This window comes from Cygnus olor, chromosome 13, assembly GCF_009769625.2.
Source record: "Cygnus olor isolate bCygOlo1 chromosome 13, bCygOlo1.pri.v2, whole genome shotgun sequence".
Lineage (NCBI taxonomy): Eukaryota > Metazoa > Chordata > Aves > Anseriformes > Anatidae > Cygnus > Cygnus olor.
In genome coordinates, this window is record NC_049181.1 from 10,734,770 (window position 1) to 10,755,803 (window position 21,034).

General features: G+C 50.1%; 1 protein-coding gene across 3 annotated transcripts in view; it reads right to left on the bottom strand.

The window, feature by feature from the left end:
- GABRA3 (gamma-aminobutyric acid type A receptor subunit alpha3) overlaps window positions 1-21,034 on the bottom strand; it is a 90,564-nt gene that overhangs the window by 60,545 nt on the left and 8,985 nt on the right. The window contains exon 1 of one of the 3 annotated variants that reach the window (XM_040572486.1): window positions 10,177-10,214. The exons of 1 other annotated variant lie outside the window; for it this stretch is intronic. The gene's annotated coding sequence lies outside the window, so the exon portion shown is untranslated. Of the gene's footprint in view, window positions 1-5,584; window positions 5,727-10,176; window positions 10,215-21,034 lie in introns of those variants that run through there. One more of the 3 variants, XM_040572484.1, reaches the window with a different exon arrangement.

Here is a 21,034-nt window from a genome sequence, read left to right on the forward strand (position 1 = left end):
ACAAATTCCGTTTTCACCACTTTTCTGACTGACTACTTTGCCAGACATGGCTGTTTTGCTATGGATGCTCTTATGGACTCAGGAAGGACTATGCAGCATAAAAAAAATAGCTTGGCACTGCTTTCTACCTCTTTCCTTTGGTTCTTGTTCCATATTTGCCTGGCGGAGTTGGAGAGAAGAGGCTCTGCTGCATTTTCCTTGCTCTTTGTCTGTTACACTTAGATGGATTGTAAAATGGACCCACCCGGTCCTGAGGATCACGACCGACATTCCTGACTAACACAGGGTCCCTAACCATTGCTGATGAACCCTGGTAGCACTGAGACAGAGCCAGGGCTGGCCAGGCAGCGCTAGGGCAGCCACAGAAGGAGCAGTTCCCTCCCAGCACTGTTGCTCATGACCCCATTACTAGAAAAGCACCATCTCTGGAGGATGCAAGGAAGCCTCTGCAGGCGAGGTTTTCACTCCTTTCCATAAGGCATACGGTTCTGGGGCTCTTTCAAAGCTCCCTATGTGCATACAGCTCAGCCAGACCCCAGTAAGGTCCCCATGGCACTGCAGCTCCCAGCATCACCTCTATAAGGATGGCATGTGCTCAAAGCAGCTCTACACTTCCTTATTCCATCTGCCCATGGCTCATTTCTTAATGGCACACTTAGCAAATGCATTCATCACTAATTCTGCAGTTGCTGGTAACCTCCCCAGCTGAATCAAATGCAGATTTTCTAAGGAGCCCTGCTAACATTTTGCAGCTGGGATTAAGCAACACTTAAAGTTTACAATTCAGTACACTCTGGATTTTGGCAGGTTTCTTTACAACCAGATACCTAAAGGCATTGTAAATATACCCACTCCTCTCCAGCACATGCTGTCTGTCCAATCTCCAGAGCACCACAGCGAAACAACACTCCCAGGAAACACAGCTTTCCTCCTGGCTGTGCAGTTTTGGAAAGAAGAACTGGAAAAGCTTCCCTCTCCCCAACATACTCCAGCTGCTGTTCCTCCTGAGGTGGGTTTGGGAACAAAAAATGTGCTGGTACCTTTTGGATCAGCAAGGTCCCCTGGTAGTGTTAACATTGAGGATCTCCTGACTTTGCATACCAGGTCTGATCTTTTCAGCAATCCTTACTGTAGGAGCCATTAAATATTCTGAAATGCCTTCCTAGGAAAGAGTGATTAGCACAGGCTTAGTGCTGACAAGGAAAAGAAAGCTCTGGAGGTGGAGAAAGAGGTAAAGCTTGCAAAAAAAAAAAAAAAACACAACCTGGGAGTACAGCTCAGAGAAGGAGAATGCAGGCAAAGGAAAGTAAATAGAGAGAAGGGTCCCAAAAACCCACATGGGTACATTTAAGAGAGTCACATTAGTATCTCTCCCAAATTACTGCCTCCTTGAAACACGCACAGTCAAGGGAGCAATTTGATTCACTTAGCAATAGTCTCATCACGCAGGTGACACTTGTGAAGCAGCAGCCCAGAGGACACATCTGCCCCCGTTACACACCAAGAGGCAGCGTGCCCGCAGCGTCACTGCTGGCGTGCCCACGTGCCGCACACCCATAGCAGTGGCATCAGCCAGAGGAGTGCTGAACGCTTACAGCTCCCCCCCGGCCCCCAGGACCTGCAGCTGCTCGGCATCTTTGCCAAATCAGGTATCTCGGGGGCATGTGAGCAAAGAAGAGCTGGTGCTGGGAAGCCAGCTGGGAAGCAGAGGCAGCCACAGTCCGAATGCTCAGATACAAGCACAGGAGGAAGGGGGTGATTTAGCCTCAATTGGTGCCGAACCATCCGCCCACCTGCACAGCTAAGCATAGCGCTGTATGCGACCTCAGCACCTGCAGACTTACCCCCCAGATCAGGTGCACTTACACAGCACAAGCAGCTCCTTAAAGCTGCTGCCTCCCTCATTGCACTGTAGCCTTCACAGACCAGGTCCTGGGTATTCAGGAGAGGTCTTCTGACATTCTTTACGGACTCCAGGAGCATCCAACCTGCACAGGCTGTGCTGTCCCTGATCCTCTGCAGACACACCAGCCTTGAGATTGTCGCTGCCGTGCCTCTTCCAGCACTGCTCTGGGTACAGCTCCGAGCCCTCTGCAACGATGGGCAGCCAGCAAGCACTCGGTGCAGCAGAAAAAATGCAGATGATGCACATGCTGCCCTGTGTCCCTGCTGGGGTGGGTTTGCTTCAGTTCTCAATCATTTCAGCTAAATAGGAGGATCCCTTTTAATAAAACCCTCTCTTTTTTTGGGTGCAGGGTTAGCAATGAGCAGACATATTTTGTCTTGGAGCCTGGAAACGGTAGAATAACACTGTGGTGTTTCACAAGACCCTGGCCCTACAGGTTCTTCACATCCCTTTGTTGCGAGATGAGCTCGCTGGGATGCACACATGTGCTGCACAGTGCAGACACCAAGCCAGCCTGTACTGGAAGCAGTCCAGCCCCGCTAGCAGCACGCTCTACCTGCACCAGCTAGTGCAGGGGAAGGCTCAGTTTGTCAGCCTGGACGCTGCTTCCAGCGACTGAGATAGCCTGCGTTTCTCCAACTTGGCTCTCAGTTCAGCTCTTTGTGCTAAATAGATACTGCCAGAAGACCAAAAGCTACCACAGCATTTATAAGAATGTGGGAACAAGACCAAGGCAGCAGTGCCCCTGCCTACCTGAATCAAACTTGCTGTTTGCCATCTTAGAGAGCCAGTGCTGGCACACAGCAGGCAGCTCGTGGCAGAGGAACCAGTCTGACTCAGACGTGAAAATGCACCCGAGAGGTGCACATTGAGCAGCCCTATACACACACCCTGCACAAGCCATAAATCACCTTCCCATCAATCTGCCACACCAGGTACAAGGCACACGTGATGGTTACCAAACGCATTGTCTGCAGCTCTGCAGGAGACACCAGTTTAAGAGGACGCAAACCCAGAGGCAGAAGGGAAGGAAACGTAAAGGTTCAAATCAACACGGAAATTTTGAAAGCAAACCTTAAACTGGGTCTCTCCTGCAGAAGGTTGGTGATGTTGAGCAAGCTCCATGCCCAACTCTCAGCCCAGCTTTAATTTTTTTTTCAAAATGAGAAGCCACTTGACAATTTCTCAAAACAAAACTAATCCCAGTATTGCAGCTCTCTGCTTGAAAACACATCCAGAGGGACTGTAGAGTGACTCACACCCACAACCGCTACAGGAAACCGCTTGCACTCACAAGTGTAACAAGCCAACACTGATTCACCCACATAATTACAGGCAGACACTGATTCACGGCTACTGCAACTGCAGACAGACTGACTCACAATCAGAGCAACTGCAGACAGACTCCGGCTCCCGAGCACTACTGGAAATACAACCACGCTGACAATATCCACAGTCAGCAATCGTGTTGTATGTACACAAACCCCTGGAGAACTAGCTAGCACCCTATTCAAAGCAAAGAGCCAGCCAAACCCTTTGCTTTTTGCTGGTGCTCTTGACCTTCACCCCCCAGCCATCTCTCCTTCCCCAATGGAAGGACAACCATGGCTCTGTCGTTCCTCCCTGAGCTCCTGCTTGCCAAGCGCTATTGTCAAAGGCTGAACCCAGGAGCAGAGCTGTGTGATGCACATTCACACACACACAATGCACGCGTGCAAAGTATATACAGTGCAAGACATCACTGTGTGTCTACTTCGATACCATACGTGCGCTAACTGTGCTGACTTCGTGTTTCCAGCATATAAGTAAAAGCAAACCAAGTATAATACATATAGCCCAGGGGTGAAGGAGATGGCAAAAGACTCACCACTGGGCAAAAGCTTGAAAGGCAGGATTATTTACTACACTCTCTGGCTGGGTATGCAATTATGTCAGCATTCAGCCTGGGTATTGTGCTACTTTTTGTAAACAGTTGGCAGGAATGCTCCTGCTGAGATGAGGAGCTGGGCTTCTTCTCTAGTGTTGAGAGGGAGCAAAGTGAAGAGGACGAGGTCTACTTCAAGAAAAAGAAACGGAGGTGAAAGAACGGATTAAGCAGAAAAAGGCGAAGGGGAAGCTGACAGCGAAGTGGGACAGGTGGCAGTCTCCAGACAAAGAAGAAAGGAGAGGAGAGAACAGAAGGAGGAAAGCTGCATGATGCTGAGTGATAAAGCTCCAGAAGCGAGGAAAGGCAGCAGCCTCCCAGTGTTGAGCAGGTCTCGCAGCGGTGCAGCAAATGCATGTGTGCGTACCCCTAACGCAGAGCTCTGCTGTGAACTGGGAGGAGGTTCTAGGGAAAAGGATGCAGCCCCCAGCCAAGCATGTGCCACGGGGCCCAGGTGCAGCCACAACTGCTCCAGCTGCTTGCATCTCTGGAAAAAAGAGCAGGAGCAGAGCGTTTGCGTTCCCCTGCCGCTGCACTTGTGTGCGCACGCGTTGCAGGGCACCCAGCCACCACAGACCCAGGCTGAAGGACAGGCAGACAAACTCCACCAGAACAACAGCTTCGCCTCAAAACAGCCAGAGGTCCTTCATCTGCCAGGGTAAAGAGAAAGTTAAGAAAGACTAGAGAAAACAGATGACTTGCCTGAGCCACATGCAGCATCTCCTAGTTGTAGGCTGGACCTGCCTCACCACCTGTTATTTTTCTTCTTCACACCTCCCCCAAGGATCAAGAGGTGAGGGAACAAGCGTGCCCTGCTGCCACTGTCAGAACACCTCAGGTGAGCAGGGATAAGAGCTGCTCTCGCCAGCTGGCCCACGACAGCGGCAGTCTCACCAGAGGGTCCCGGATCCCCCGTTCTGCCTGAGGATGCTGCTGTGTATGCAGGCAGCCAGCAGATTCAGGAGAGAGACTACGGATGCAATTGGCCAGGGAAATGAACTATTTGCTCAATTATGCTTCCCTCATCCAGACTAGAATCATTCTGGCAGAAGGCAAAGCGAAGAACAATGGATAAACGTTGCAGTGGGGACTGTCTGATGCTTAATTGCATTACGCTACTCCCTTTAAATGATCCGTATCTCAGTCCCAGTAACTCGGGGGGGGAGGGGGAAGGATCTGGAGCTCTTTTCCCTTTCCTCCCATACCAGCCTTAGAGACCGCAGCCCCACAAAACTCCTTTCGCCCTCCCGGCTTCCTTCCCCACCCCAAGTCAGCATCAGTACCCATTAGGCCTGGCTGCAGGATTCAGGGGGAAATTTGACTTTGCTTTACTACGCCGTCCTCCCCGATCAGCCCTCCCCCTACATCTGCCGTCCGGCTCTTGGAACCGGGCTCGGAACCGTCCTTTGGCAGACGTTCCCCCCGCTGCCTCTTACCCCTCTCCCCAGGCGGCTGCCGGGCACGGCTCGGCTCGGCTCGCTCCGGAGTCGCTGCGGGAGCAGCGCGGCTCCGACCCCCCAGCCACCCTCACGAGCCCCCCCCCGCCCCCATCGCTCTCCCCCCACCCCCTAAACCAAAAGCCGATGGCGAGGAGGGTGCAGCTCCGGGGGTCCCCCCCCAGCTGGGGGGGGGGGGGGTCCGCACACCGCCGCCAGCATCCCGATGTCTGCCGGGGGGTGGCCACCCAGCTTAAAGGGGGGAGCCCCGGTTTTTTTTAGGGGGGGGGGGAGCCGCCGCGCCCCGCACGCACTCACCGCCGCCGGCTGCCCCAGCGCGGGGGGGGACGGAGCCCGCACGGCTCCGCACCGCTCCGCACCCCCGAGCCCCCCGGGCCGGGGCTGCCAGCCGCCGCCTGCGCGCTCCTCCGGCCGCGGCGAGGGAGGGAGAGACGGAGAGAGGGAGGGAGGGAAGCAGCATCCCCCCGCCTTCCTCCTCCTCCTCCTCCTCTCCGCGCCCCGGAGGAGGGTTTAACCACCCGCTTTGTGCCGAGCTGCCCACCCCGCGGCGCGGGCGGCAGATCCCCCCAACCCCAGCCCAACCCAACCCTGCCGCCCTCCCCGCCCCGAGCGGTGCCCCAGAGCCCTCGGCCGAAGCCCGGCACGGCCCCGGCCCCCGCCATCCTTTCTGCACCGGAGGATGAGCCGAGCACTGCTGGCTGCTCGCAGCGTCTACCTGTTGAAGGGTGGGAGCTCCCCAAGGCGCTGCCGCTCTGCGAGGAGGGGGCCGGCACCCCAAAGGGCACCGCACCCCAAACCCTGCCAAAACGCCTCTTCGCTGCCAGGCCCGGCCAAAACCCCCGGTCTGCCGGCGGGGCAGGGAAGTTCGGAGCACAACTTGGAATTGCGGAGGTTTGTATCTCAATAAAACAGCATGCAGAGGAAAACAAACGCAGAGGAAGGGAGGAGGAGGAGGAAGAGAGGTTAAAATGCCGCAAAGAGTAGGCAGAAAAAAATAAAAAGAAAGAAAAAGAAAAAAAAACAAGGACAGGGTGGCAGTGCGGGAGTCCCCGAGGAGGCTCGGTACAAGACGCACTGGCCAGGGCTGGCTGGGCTCGGGAGGCTTTGCAGAGCCCCACGACTGAAGCTGGGCAGACGAGAGCTGACAGTAGTAAGGCGCACTCGAAATATATTGTCCCTGCAGAGCTCTCCTTGTGAAGCACTCTGCAGGACTCAGCCGCAGCTGTGACTGGTATATAACTTCCACCCAGCGCGGAGGGGCTGGGATGAGATAAAGGTTCATAACTGCAAGCACCACTGACAACCTCAGAAATACCTCTAACACTTATTTTTGAATACTGAAAGTAACATGCAAACATCCTTCACAGCAAGAGCCCTGAAAAAGGGCATGAGAACAATCAAATCCAGTCTAGGTGTCAGTTCTCTGCATTTCTGTATCAGAAAGTGACCCAGCCCTTGCTACCCAGAAGTTAGACACAATCACTCTTTTACCCTATTCCTAAAGACCACAGCCATCCCAACTTCAGTGAGATAGCAGTATTCACAAAAGTATTCATAGGCTTCCTGAACAGCAGGAAGAAAACAGCCTCCTTCAAAGCAAAGATTCAGTTCCCTGTGATCAGAGCAGTTTTTGCTAGTCCATATATCCCTGTATTTATCTATACATCTGTCAGCAGCAGTTCGAATGCCATTAGAATTCAGCTTTCCTCTACTAGGTAGGGGCCATAAACAAGATTTGACAAGCCTCACAACACACATCTGAAGACCAAAATCTTGACCAAGGACTTGAGGTTGCACCAGCACAATGCCCCCACAATCAAGTCTGACACCTCGCGGACAATAGGATGGAGAGCCCTTAGTGTTATTGCAACACTTGGATCTCTTACAGGGCCTTCCAGCTACCACAAACCATAAGCAACCAAGTTTCTCCAGCCCTCAACGCCACACCCAGCCGTAGCCAATAGAAGCAGACAATTTTGAAGCAAATAGGCCTCCAAGTTATTTTCTGATCTGATAGATATTTTGTCTGAGCTGCAGGGACCTGTGCTTTTGAGATCCCATGCAGACAGCTAACATTTCATTGTCCTTAGACTACTTCTGCGTGAATGACAGCAACCAGTGCATGGTGTGGGGCTGTTCCCATTTTAAAAAAATCTTTTTCTGCATTGGAGTCCTCTTACAATAATCTAAAGTATCACTCAAGAGAAGAGTGAGCTACGCATACATGCCAGCAGAGGCGCTTTTGCTGTTCTCCACTATTGTGGCAAATCATAGGATCATAAGAAAATTCACATCAGAAGAGATCTCAAGAGATCATCCAGTCTAATCTGCTACTCAAAGCACACTCAGCGAAGGAAGAGCCCAGGGAGCAACACAAGTTGGCCATACTTATTCACACCAAGTTTCTGTTTACTTCAAGGTTTTTTTGAAGGCACATCTCCTTCTGTTTCTGATTTATAGGCTTGCAAACAAGCGTTGGCAAGGGAATAGGGGAGAGCTCAGAGGAAGACCCAAGGCACAACCAATCCCTTAACTAAAAACCCCAAGGATCTGGTCAACCACCTTCCCACTGGCTCCATTGGAGAACATTGCTGAGATAACCATACCCAGAAGTAGGACCATGCAGAGGACCTGGCTAACTCAAGAACATTGATTCCCTGGGGGATCAGAGCAGAGGAGACCCTAATACTCGCTCTCCCTCCTTTCCAAACTGACTCAGCTGCTGGCATGAGCTGCCTTGGGTAGGAGAACAGGCATGAAACAGAATCAGCGAGACAAGCATATCCGGAGACAAGTGACTCAGGATTTTAAATGGCTCATATTGAAGAACATTCCAAGACTTACAGGTTTAAGTAGTGCTAACAATAGTCACAGGCAATGGAAACCATGGTTCTCTTGAGGCCTGTTCATCCATAACCAACAGCAATACAGACTTCCCCGGGAACACCATAGCTCACACCACACTGACATGCCTTCTCAGCTTAATCAGGTCTCCTCTGACACTGCCAGCAGTCTGAAATAGTCTTGGGCATAAGACCCTTTATTGAAAGTGTGGTTTGTTGTGTTTTTTTTTTTTTTCTATCAGTCCAAAATCAAGTGAAGTCCCTCCCCTTGGAGCCATACCATGCAGCAAGTTCTCCTTGTGAAGGCAGGGAGAAGTGGCTGCGACTGGGTCAGGCAAAAGTACAAGCTAAAAAATTACAGGGATGTAGCCATACGAACAGTGAGCTGCTCCAGCAGAGCAAGAGGTACCATACCTAAAAGCACCCTAAATTAGAAGGTTAGTGGATAGGCACATTGCAACCCTCCCTACTCCCCGAGATGTGCTGGATTCAGGCCATATTGGCTCACGCAGATCCTTGGCAGAGCAAGCACTTGTGCTCCACAGCAAGGCCTACTTCTAGCCAGCCAAACAGCAATAATCAAAATCTCCACTAGCCAAATCCCAGCCATCACCCCTCCTGGGCAGGCTCCAGAGCTTTGCACGACCTGTGCCCCTTCTGGTTTGGGTGCAGCGATAAGGGCTGGCCAGTCCTTCCTGCCAGCTAGGCCTGCAGGGACATCACGGGAGGCCCTAGACAGGGAAGAAGTCATTAGGCTAGCTTAGGAACTCCGGCTATAGGAGACCTTTTCTGGGAGGCAAAGGGAAAGCAGCCTTATCAATAGCTGGCCTTAGCTAGCCAGAATTGTCTTGATCTTCACCCTGTTTGGAAGAAATGTAGCCCTGCCCTGAGAGCATCAGTCTCTGTAGGGAACATCCATCAAAGTAAGAGTTATAAAAACATCCTGTGAAACCTGTAAGCAGTCATCTTTTAATGCATGCTTCCATCATCAGCTTTTGGTTTATTTATTTATTTCCTTAAAATATTATACACACCCCCAAACCCTCCTTTACTTGTTGGAGCGCCTACCTGAACTCTGGCACGCTCCAGGAGGAGACTGCTTTGAGGCAAAACCCTTCTTAAAGTGATCAAGGTTAAACTTTAAGGCTGTCACCATATTACTGAAGAGTAATCTCTCAAAATGGAAGTACAGCAGCCTGGGAATATCTTGCTAATAATTAGCTAAGCCTTTTCCTCCTACCACCTTGCTCAACCAGCCAGAATAAAAGTGTGCTTAGTTTTAGGTCCGTGCTACAGTGCCCTTGAACTGAATGGAGCTGCAGATTTAATCATCGCCAGCCCAGTGAAGCTTTTAGACTGGACAGGCCTTTCTGTAGGTGCAGGCTGGAGCAAGGGATTCGGGACACGTGGCACGGCTCTGGTACACCCAGCTCTTTGGAGCCAAGCCCGTGCCATCCCCATTGATCCCAGTTCACGTGCAGACCCAGCACCCAGGGGAACAGTCACACTGCAGCAGCCAGGGCAGGCGGCTGATCCAGGGAACGGGTGATGTTCCCCAGCGCTGTGAGGCAGAAGCAGCAGTGTGTGATGGAGGCACGGCCCAGGGACACACGGCTCCACGCGTAACCCCACACGTAACCCAACCCTGAGCACAGCTATGAGTCCTGTGGGCCAGGCCTGCACCAGGCAGCCTCTACAAGCTGATGTTCCCAGCCACTTTGAGGCCCACTCGTGCTGCTGGGGAAGCACCCAGCCCACAGGCACTAAGGGAGCAGGCTGCTGATGCAGGCAGGAGGCCAGAACAAAGAGTGCCCAAGCTGCACATGGGGCCAGCTCCTCCACCGAAGGCTGCTGGTCCCACACACCCCTAAGGAGCACTATGTTGAAATCCCACTCCCCAAAGGGCTGGAAGATGGAGGATCTTTCTCCTCTCGCCTCCTTCCCCCTCAAAGCACCCAGGGCACTCTCAAAAACCCTCCTCCTGTCCTGCTCTCCTGGTACTCGCCTCCATCCCCACCAAATCAGCTGTCCCTTCTCCCCACCCACCCGCTCGCCCGCTCCTTGCACCCGTAGCAGGGCCGCCATCAGAGCCAGCTGCTGCCTGGTGCTTTATTAGCTTGTCTCCATGGCAACTCGCCTACAGCTTAACTCCGAGAGACCCCTATCTCACCACAGCCATAAATCAGCCACCCGCCTGCATCCTCGGTTGGAGACGGGGGTCACCGCTCACCCCGCACGCTGCCCAGCCCTGCTGCTGCCCTCCCAGCCTCCCCACCGGGGCTGCCCCACGCAGGCAGCGGGCACGGCAGAGCTGCTCTGCACCACGTTTGCAGCCCTCAGGCAGAGTCTAGCCGTGAGACAAAGCAGCACCAAGAAGATGGTGGCTTTCCCAGCTTGCAAGCAAACTGGAACCTCCCATGCAAACCAGCACCGATCTGGTACCCGTCCTCCTTCGGACAGGAGGAAGAGCCTTGAGTTAGGATCAGGTGCAGTCATGCAAAACTGAGGTCCAGTTCTTACAGCATGCAGGAAGGGCTGCACCACCGGCCAGTCCCTAAGAAGCAGGCACAGCACTGGGCTGAGGCAGAAAGGCAGCATCTCCTTCCCTCAGTGTAAGAAAGCCTCCTCCCTCTTCCACACCAGCACGGGCACAGAACTCCCCATATCCAGGGTAAAGCCCCTGAAGGGGACAAAAAGCCACCTGAAATGCTATGCTCACCCTGGGCTCCAGAAACAGAGAAAAAGCAGCCTTTCCCTCAGCACTGTGCAAAGTGGAGGATCCCCTTCAAAGCATGCTCTCATCAGCACTGCCCTTAGGGTACCACTTTTCCAGCAAACCCGCTGGCTGACATCTCGTTTGTGCTCGGCAGTTGGGAGTAGGTGGCAGGTAGGAATTTGCTTATCCCTGCAAGAAGCAGACTTTCCCACACACTTGTTCCTGTGGCCCTAAGAAGGGATTGCAGGACACACTGCTCTTTCCATCCTCTCAAACAGAGAAAACACATCCCTGCTGCTGAAACTCTCCAACCCTAAATATCAGACCTTAGGAAATAAGACAGCTATCTCTAGACCCCACATTATATGTTATGCAGTCTGTGACTTCACCCATACATCTCAAGCACCTGATGTTGGGAATAAATCTTGGAAACAAACACGAAGGTAGTTTCCACCACCAGGAGTTTAGTTTACAGAAAACTGGCAAAGCAGACAAGAAAGGAAGCATCATCTGTAGATGTTGGTGCATTGCAGCACTGCTGGTGGGAAAAAGGAGGGCAATGGGCCAGGGCAGAGTTTTCAAGTGATTCACTTGAGATTAAAGATAATCCATGACAAAATAGGTAGGTTTAGCAAAAAGATGGTCGTTTTTCCCCTCACTTTTCCATAGTCCCAAGAGATGCTTGAGGTGCAACACAATGCTTATACACAGCATCACAATCCTTGCTGCTTTAGATAAGATCTGGGGTTTTACCCAAGATCAGACATGCCTAGAAGTGGCCAGACATCCAGAAGTGGCCATTGGGAGGGCCATATATCTTCAGTTTATATAGATGCTCAGCTCATATATCCACCCAACAAACCAAAGACCCCGGAAAACTTTATAGGACGTTGTTGAACTCCACGTCTGTGTCCTAGCAGATGCTGGCAGAGCAAAAGAGCTGGAGTCTTGTTTCTGTGACAAAGTGTGCCCATCCGTGTCTCCATAAGGCAGACCCGAGTCCATGGAGAAGTATCAGAGCTCTTTTAGCAGGGGCAGCTCACAGTCTTGAATTTCAAGAACTATAAGCTGGCAGTGGAACAAATTCATAAAAACTAATGGGCCTGAAAGAGACTGTATTTGTCCTGCAGTCCCTTGGCAAGGGCAAAACTAAACCTGGAGAGAGACCTAGTCACAGGCTTTCATCTCTTTTGCAGTTACAATAGCAGCATCAGTTCAAAAATCCCCCTGTGGAGTCATGAGGTTTTAGATGCTTCAGCATTTCTATTTCTAACACCGTGCATGCTTGTGAAATCCAAATTACTTAAGCATTTTAGGTACCTAAATGCTCGTCTAAATCATCTCTATAGGAAGGCTGGCTTTAGGGAGGGGCTGGCTGTTTTGTTTTTCTCATCTGGATCCTTCTGGATTCCTGTTTCTCTCTGCACCTACAAAACCGAACTCATTTTTTTTTGTTTCAAAAAACTCGGAGAGTGGTATGAAGAAAAAACCTGGAGCTTGAAGCAGGGCCAAACAACAGGAGATTCACACCAAATTGCAGGAGTTGATAGCATCAGATGAGGTCTTTGGAAAATGCCCTATGTTCATATTACATAGAATATTATTCCAGGTCCCCCCTTCCCTTCATAGGTACCTTCCTCAGCCTTGTATGTCAGCTTGAGCCTCTCCTTTGAAGGAAATCTTGGTCTCATTACAGCTTGATAGAAATAAGCTACTTCACAGCTGGACACCAAACAGCAAAGCTCCTGGCTGAAAGACATGGCTGGGCTTTGGGTGCAAAGGCCACTACAGCAATAAATTCCAAGGGAAGTACAAACTCTGTGTACACCAGAACTTACTGCATTTGGAGACTGGCTGTACTTTCATTGAAACAGCAATTTTAGGATCCTCTCCATCAAGCAAGATAGTTAGCCACACGATATGGTTGTAGGTAAAGCCTGTCAGCAGGAGAACAGAAGTTTCCTAAAGACGTCAGCTGAATCTGCTATTTTAACAAGGGCTCTAAATGTCACCACATTGTCTGTGCTATGGTCCCTGAAAGGATTAATATCTTGCCATGTTTGGTAAACTTTACAAGGACTGCAGGAAGCCGAGGGACGGGAGACCGCCTAGCACTGAGTGGATCTCATCAGTGCTAATTAGCTGAAACAAAACAGCAGAGACCCAGGTAATAAGAGCTCTTCATGATATTAAGGTGAGTGGTGGCTGCAGGAGACAGGACATTCCAACCTCTGCCTCCTGGAGGCAGCCACATGGGAAGCCGATGTTGAGCCAGAAGCAACCAAAAAAGGAACAGTCAAAGCATGCTCAAGGGCTGTCTCCCTGTCACTCACGCAGCTTCTCACGCCTACACCACCTGCACTGCTGGTGCCAGGGGTGGAAGCGTGCAGGAGCACTGGCTTAGCCACCGGTTCAAGTCTCCTCTGTCCCTAACTACATCACCACTGACAGTGAAAACCCACTCTCAGAAACACCTTCGCGTATATACATAATGGAAAAAACTACACCAGTTGCCCAGCAGAACTGGGGCAACACCAAGGCTTAGAAAAGCCTGATGAGCTGCAAAACAGCCCTCTGGGATCCCCTTCACCCTGACCCCCTACAGATCTGCCACACCAGCAGCAGACAGCATCAGGCTGCAAGTCCCGGGGCAGGCAGCTGGGACTCCTGGCACAGGGTTTTGGAGTACCCAGCTGCCTGTGGCTCTCCCAAACGTACCACCAACAGGCAGTGCTCTCCCAGGGCCTGTCTCCTTCGGGAGGGTTTTTAGTGCGAACAGATCAGAGACAAGCAGCAAAAGGAGTTGTGCATTTGATGACAGGAAGACACGGCAGAGCAAAGCAGCTATGCACAGGAGGAAGAGCCACAGGGCACTGAGGCAGGCAGATGTTGTGCTGCTGCTCTCAGCTGTCTGGCAGTGGGATGCAGAGCCTCTGGAAATGCCTGTCAGCCTGAGCCAATTAGGAACACATGGGCCCAGGGATTCAAAGGACACTTGATATGAGAAATGGGATGCTCTAACTGCCCCAAAGCAGCAGTACTGAGATCAGGTTGCCTCACCCTACAGAGGGAAGCCCTGAGTTCGGTGGGACTGTGATGTGGGTCACTGCTTCCACTCAGCCCCACACTTCGCCCTTCAATTCTGGGAAATTTGAAAGAGTAAGTTTTAAGTCTTCTCCCTCCCACAAGAGCTGGAAAAAGAACAAAACAGTCCTGTATTGGTCAAACACCTACCAAAGATCTAGGGCAGTCATTTCCTTCATACGCCCCCTAGTCCCGGGTCCTTTGCTATTCAGATGACTTTAAAAAAAAAAAGCTGCTAGCTTGAGCAGGAGTCCTGGCTCTGAGCTGTCCCCAGTTCTGATACACTTCATCGACAGTGCTGACTTGGATCCCAGCTGTTAGGAGCCAGCTGCAGCATCTGAGCACCAAATTTCTCAGGATTTACCAGAGCAAGCTTTATTTTGTTTCAACTGATTGCATAGAATGGGAGAGGATAACAGAATTAGCAGGATCCATTCTGCTTTTCCCAACCTGCCCCCATTAAGGATGAAAGCTCCTCTTGTCTGGGAGCCACTGCACACAACACCCTCTTGATTTGTAATTAGTGGAATAGGAATGCTCAGTCAGCTGGGAAATCTGCCTGAGTAAATGACATCCTCAAGTGTTTTCTAATCCAAGGCATGCAGCCTCTCACTTTGCTGCTAATGGGCTGCAGTGGGGAGTACCAAAATTTCTGCTGTGGACCCACAGGCATCCAGGAACACCTCTTTAGCTAATTCTCTCCAGGATCCATGCCAGCAGCCCCAACCTGCTAGGTCCTGCCAAGAGATCGTGTCGGTAATTAAACCACCTCAGTCTCAGCTCTTACTACCCCAAGGCATCATGAGCATACACAGTTTAAGGAAAGATCTTTGTCAAGCAACATGGGAGCTACAGAAAGCCAGGGGGCAGGTTCAAGGATGGCCTGTAGTGCTATTAGCATGGACAGGACTTTAGATTTGGAAGAACAGAGGTTATGAATCAAGACAAGCTGCACAGCACCTGGAAAAATCACACACCAGAATATTAACTAAAATAACCTTCTGCCTCATCTCTTTTAAATTCAGATGCACAGGGGAATCCATCAAGGTAATTTATGGTGTGTAGCTGCTGATATGCCAATCAAAGGAAGCCCAGAGTAACAAGTCTGCTAAGAGACCTCATTGATCGTTATCTCCACAAACACAGGCTTAATTCCCTCAATCCTAGTTAATCAGGCTACTTTGTTACATTTCTTATACAAATGGGTAAGTGATCAGTGGGAAGCATCAGGCATTAGATACACAGCCCCCAGATAACTTCAGTCGTCTGGAGGCAGGATGTGGAGGTGGTGTTTAGGAGGGCACGTTCTGGAGGAAGCCTGGAAGGTCTCCACCCAGAGGTTTTCAGTAGGACATTCTTTCATAAGCAGAAATTTCTCCACATACGAAACACCAAGATTTTGATGAAAACCTGATAATTTGCAGATGCAGAGATTATTAGAAAGGCAGGAAAGAAAGCTACCCTAAATTCTAAGAGCCCACAATCAGCTTACACATAAGGAGCAGGTTTGCATTTTTCCAGAAGCCCATCAGATCTTGCTCAGTGGACTGCAGATCTGAAGATGCCAGAAGCTGCAGTGGGAAGAGTAATCACTACAGCAGTTTTTCTCCACCTGCTGTTTAGCAGTACAAGCAAAGGCCTCCTTGTCTAGGTCCAATATCTTTTTGTTCTCTACTTGAAAAAAAAGCAATTCTGATCAGATTGGTAAGGACTTCCTCACATGGAAAGATGTGCTATTGCATCCCTATAAGCTGTAATGTAACAGCACACTGAGAACCGGGAAATATTGAGAGGAGGTAATGCACAAATCATGACTAGATCTAGCCTTATGAAATATCATAATTACTGATCTGGAAGAGGAAATTAGCAGCACATTAATTCTGATGAGGATCTGAAAGGAGTTGCCCATAACAGACTAGGAAAGGCTTCAGGAAAAAAAATAAAATCATGTGACAAAGTAGAACAACCCATCAGCAAAGGAAAAGACACTTAGGAGAGGCTGGGGAGGAGGCGGGTTCAACCTGACTTCACTCTAATAGCCTCCAGAAGCACCTTGCTCATCTTCACCTTCTTCCCAAAGCCTAAGCAGCTCCCTGTCAGAAAGAGCTTTCACACACCCCTGTAGTAATATAGGATCCCGATGTGTGTTTTTTGTTGTTGTTGTTTGTTTGTTTGTTTTGGTTGGTTGGTGGTTTTTTTGTTTGTTTACTTGTGTGTTGGGTTTTTTGCCTTTTTTTTTTTTTTGCTTCATTACAATCAGGAGAGAATGATGGAAGCACCGTCCAAAATAAGATGGGAAACTGTTGCCCACTTTGACCAAATTGCCCTTTTAGAAAGCTGTGAAAGTTAATGCCACCTTCCTACCTCCTTTTGCATTCCTCTCCCACTTCTTGCTCATATGCATGCTCCATAGCTCTGATGCTGAGCCAGCCCAAGCATCTATCCACAGGAAAAGTAATCCCATGGTATTAAGGTCCATATCTGTCTTGCACATCCTTATTGCTGATGGAGCATTGGTCAACATCTGCATTAGTAGAAATGAAAAAGTGAAGGACAAACACTTCCCACGTTGCTGCAAAGAACTGGACTCCACTCATTCCCCAAGGAACATTCCTGAGTCCCCTATAAAAAACAAAGGCTTAAGCACATCCTGAACATGCCTAGGAGGAATTCCAGATTAAAGGGAACAAGAGGGAGGTCAAGTAGGCAACAGCTCTACTCATGAAGTCAGGGGTGGGGAGCTAGGAACAACTGTGACAAGAATACATGGAAAAAATGCTGGACAAGAAGACATAAGACCCTAGACTATAAAAAGCAGCCAGAGCATGAAGGGAAGAGATCAGATTCCATGAACTGCTGTGGCCACTGGTGCCTGACGCCAACAGTCTGTGAAGTCTCTCCAGAAACAATACCCACAAAGGCGCAGAGTCAAGCACTCAATCAGGATTGCCAGAATTCAGAGCAGCCCTGCTGCCCTCATACAGACATAATTAAACTGTCCATAATTTGCTGCTCTTATGTAATCCTATTTACTTCACTACCGGACCTCCAGCTCTTTCAGCCAGATGCATCTATCCCAGACTGAATTAGCACAATGAAGTACAGCAGGTCCTGTTTACATGGAACTGTTATTTGATGCAGATAATGAGGTATAAATAGCAGATAGCCACAAAGCTGCAGAAAATATAGTAGATGCTCATCTAGTGAAGGGACATTACAGGAACAGGTTCTGCCGTTGCCCATTGTAGAGTACCAGGGGAGCCACTCAAATACAGTTACTGTGCTCTTTGGTTCCCAGAGGCACAAGATCTCCTGGGTCTGCCTTACAGATGTGCTGGGCAGTCACTACCGTAAGTCAGGAGAAGCTTCACTGCAGAGAACCTTAAGTATTCCAAAGTCATGGCCCAACATATCTTCTGTTTGACAGCCAAAAGCATTCACTTTTTTTGCTCTAAGTTCTGCATGTCAGTTTTCAAATGTAAAAAAAATAACCTGACTTCTAGTAGTAGCAGTGTGAAATTAAGTTCAGTACCATGTATGATGCAACAGGGATGAGTACTACTGCACAGCACCTGAATAGGCAAAGAAGCAGATCTTATGACAGGTGAAAGAAGAGACTTAACCACATTGAACACACGTACTGGGAATCCTGTGTACTCAGTGAGGCAGAGGTGCTTCAGAGAAGACCTACGGGGAGGTCAGGTAATTGGGCTATTTTGTTATATATGCATGCTATGGGGTGAGGGGTAAGGTAAAAAGAAGGTGGTTTCAACTCCCAAAGATTAGGATTCGCACCCTGAACTTCTCAGTAACATCAGCATGCAAAGTACAGAAAAAAAAGGTTAAAAATGAAGTTAAGAAAAAGGAAAAGTTGGGCCAGAAAGATTATTTCCTAGATTCAGAGGATCTTGCCCATGATTCCACTTCCTCTTCTAGTGGTGTGTCTTCTAAATAAAGTTCATTCCATGGAAGCTGATAGCCTCCTCCTCATTCACGTTTATAAAACTGCAGCACAACCTACAGCTGTCTAACAACAAATTTGCACACAATGGTGGTCCTAATCCCTTGGAAGGGCATTGAGAAAGGGCTGGGAGGGTGATATGCTCTGCAAAGGAGCAACGTAGCTGAGGAGTCACTGCCAGGAGCCAAACAGACCTCACTGCACATCAGCTGCAATGGGCTTCAACACTGCCCTGCTACCAAGAACCAGAGTTAAAAGGATGTGTTGCTGGCAGCTTCTTCACACTACACTAGATTCTGTGGGATCTTCTACCCTTTTGAAAAACTGACACCTCAGTGACTTTAGAAATATAAAATGAAAGCTTCCAAAAAAAAGAATTTTTTTTTTGTTGTTTAAGGTCTTACATTTCTAGTTTAAGCTGTCTCCCAGCTATAACAGCAGTAAAACATTTTTCAGAGGAAACAATTTTCTTCCTTTTCATCATTCTGTCTCCACCTGAGCCACAAAGAAGTCAGAATATTTTCTGAGCAGCTACTGCCTTAGTCCCTTTCCCCACTCTCACTTTACCAAAAGTGATGTGGTGTTTCCCATCACCAAGAAAGTTGAAAGGCTTGATCAGACTGCCAATGAGAATAAATAAATAAGTAAATCAGAATAAAAAAGTTTTGTCAGGTGAAAACAGATGAGAAAATTCAAAGAAAGCAACCTATTTCTCATTAAGAAGCCACTCATTTAAAACAGCTTCAACTCTTTTGTTAAGGCGTTCTCTTAAAGAAGAGGGTTTAGTACTTGCTGCTAAAAATATTTTTAACCTGGGCCAATATCAATTAAAGCTGTAAAACCTTGGAAAATGAAGCCCTGTGATATACAGAGACAGTAAATCTGTCTTCACCACCTCACAGAAAACTCAGAGCCCCAGGAACCAGGCAGTGCTACACACTGATGGCTACACTGCAAAGAACAGCTCCAGCCCTGGTCCTGGCCAGGAGGACAGGGCTAAAGAGCAACAACAACTGCCCAAGGTGTTTCACAGGGGGATTAAACATCGATAAAAGCTACTAAGATATCATGAGAGTATAGCCTATATGAGAACAGCCTTCCTAAAACAAAAACGGAAGGACAGACAACTGGAGTGGCTTTGGGGTGTGCTGATCATGGCCTTTTTCCAAGCAGGACTGCCATCCTTTGGAAGTGACTGGCACCAGACTGCCTTGTTTCAGGAGACCTAGAGAGAGGCATCCACAAGAAGGCTACTAAGGGATTCCCTCAGCTATTGAGGCACTGAGATACTTGGCAAGATGCTCTCTGGAAACTGCAGATACAGACGCTGTGCAAGCTCCCTCTGGGGCTTTTAAGTAGTGTCTGACTCAAATGGAAATCCATGCAAGGCTGGAGTCAACTACTCTGGAGAGGAAAAGCTCTGTTCAGAGCCAAGAACAGGCCAACCTCTTTGTACCACCCTCAGCTAAGAAGCAGTGTCCCAGGGCCCCTGATGGCTTGTGGGGAGGGAGCAGCACACCAAGGGGAGCTCAGGGGGGCTGCTCCATGTTTCTCTTCACCACAGCACTGGGTTTTCCCCGTTTACCTGCCTTCTGCTCTCTTCCTTCCTTCACTTAGGCTCTACCCACAGCCCTTCACCCCTATTCTTAGAGACAGGACTATGCCCTGGTCCCAGAGTAGCCCATGACCAGAAAGCCACACTGTCACCTGCAAGGGAGCAGCAGACCTTCTCCTGGATATCACAGCACAGGCTGACAGGGTTTAGCAAGTTTGTTTAGCAGAAAAACAGCCTCTTCCCCTCTGTCCCAACACAAGGCTGGAAAGGGGAAGTTGCTTGTCGTGCAAGGAAAGCCCCCTAAATTACAGCTGTATCAGAAGCCACTGCAGTAACAGCCTCAATGAGCCAGCCAGGCCACTGCCCCGCTGGGGAAGGACACCACTATGAAGCCAGTTCCTAACGTGGGACAGGACAGCATTTACTCCAGGCCACACTCTGCCCCTTTCTGCACCAGCAGAAGACCCCCTGCAGACAGCACCAACCGTCTAAACAAGCACAGAGATCGGGGCAAGGGGCATCACTGGTATCAACAGCACCCGCCCGCAGGCCTGCACGTGGAAGAAGCCCGTAGGGACAAAGGATGAGAACAGCGGAGGAGATCGGCAAACAGCCGGGCCCTCCGCAGCAGGCCCTGCCAGCAACCCTCTGTCCGCCCCCGCCCAACAAAGCGCCCCCACAGCCGGGCCGGGCGGGCGGTGCTGCTGCTGCGGGGCAGAGCGCAGGGGGCGCGGTCCTGCCCGCCCCGGCCCGGCCCCTTCGGGCTCCGCCGCCGTTCCGCGGCTTCTGCTGCCCCCTGCCAGCCACGGCGGGGAAGTGCGCGGCTGCGGCAGGGCCGGGGAAAGGCGACGTCCACCGGACACTTTCAGAAGGAGCGCGGCGAGCCCGCGTAGGCAGGCGGGAACATCCTGCCCCACACCAGAACAGACTCCCGAGGCAGCATCCAGCAGGAAGACCTTCGTCCCCCCTATCCGCCCCGCAAGTGGCGGAGCTCAGAGAACCACACATCAGCCAGGCCACAAAACACCCATCCAGTGCTCAGAGCAAGGCACTTGTTTAACAGAAACCTCGACAACTCCCCTGGTGATAGCAGGATACCAGAGGAGCACTGTAGAGCAAAAGCAGCAGTGATCTGGGTGTACAAAGGCACAGCTCGTTTTATTTTTATTTATGCATTCCTGCAGTGAAGTGACCAAAGAGCAAGCAGACAGGTTGTTCCCTGGAAATCATTGCCTAACAGGAATGAGGCTTGTCTGAGAACCGCTTGCTCTCCAGAATCCTGCAAAGCCCTGGTTCTCCAGTTAAATGGACAGTCCAGCTTTTCTCTAAGAATACCTCCCCACACACACCCCTCTTTTTTTACATAGTTCCTCTGGCAGCTCTTTATACATGCTTCCCAGAATATCTTGGCAACAGTCACTTGCTCCAAAGCAAAGAAAAACTGTAGAACAATAATAGCATCACCTGCAGACATGTGCCACAGCCATTCAGGTCAGACAGTGCGTTTCTGGTAACTGGAAATGTCTGTGGGAGACCTCTGCTTTCCTGGATTAACTTCCATTTTAAAGTGAAGCTTATTCAAACATTT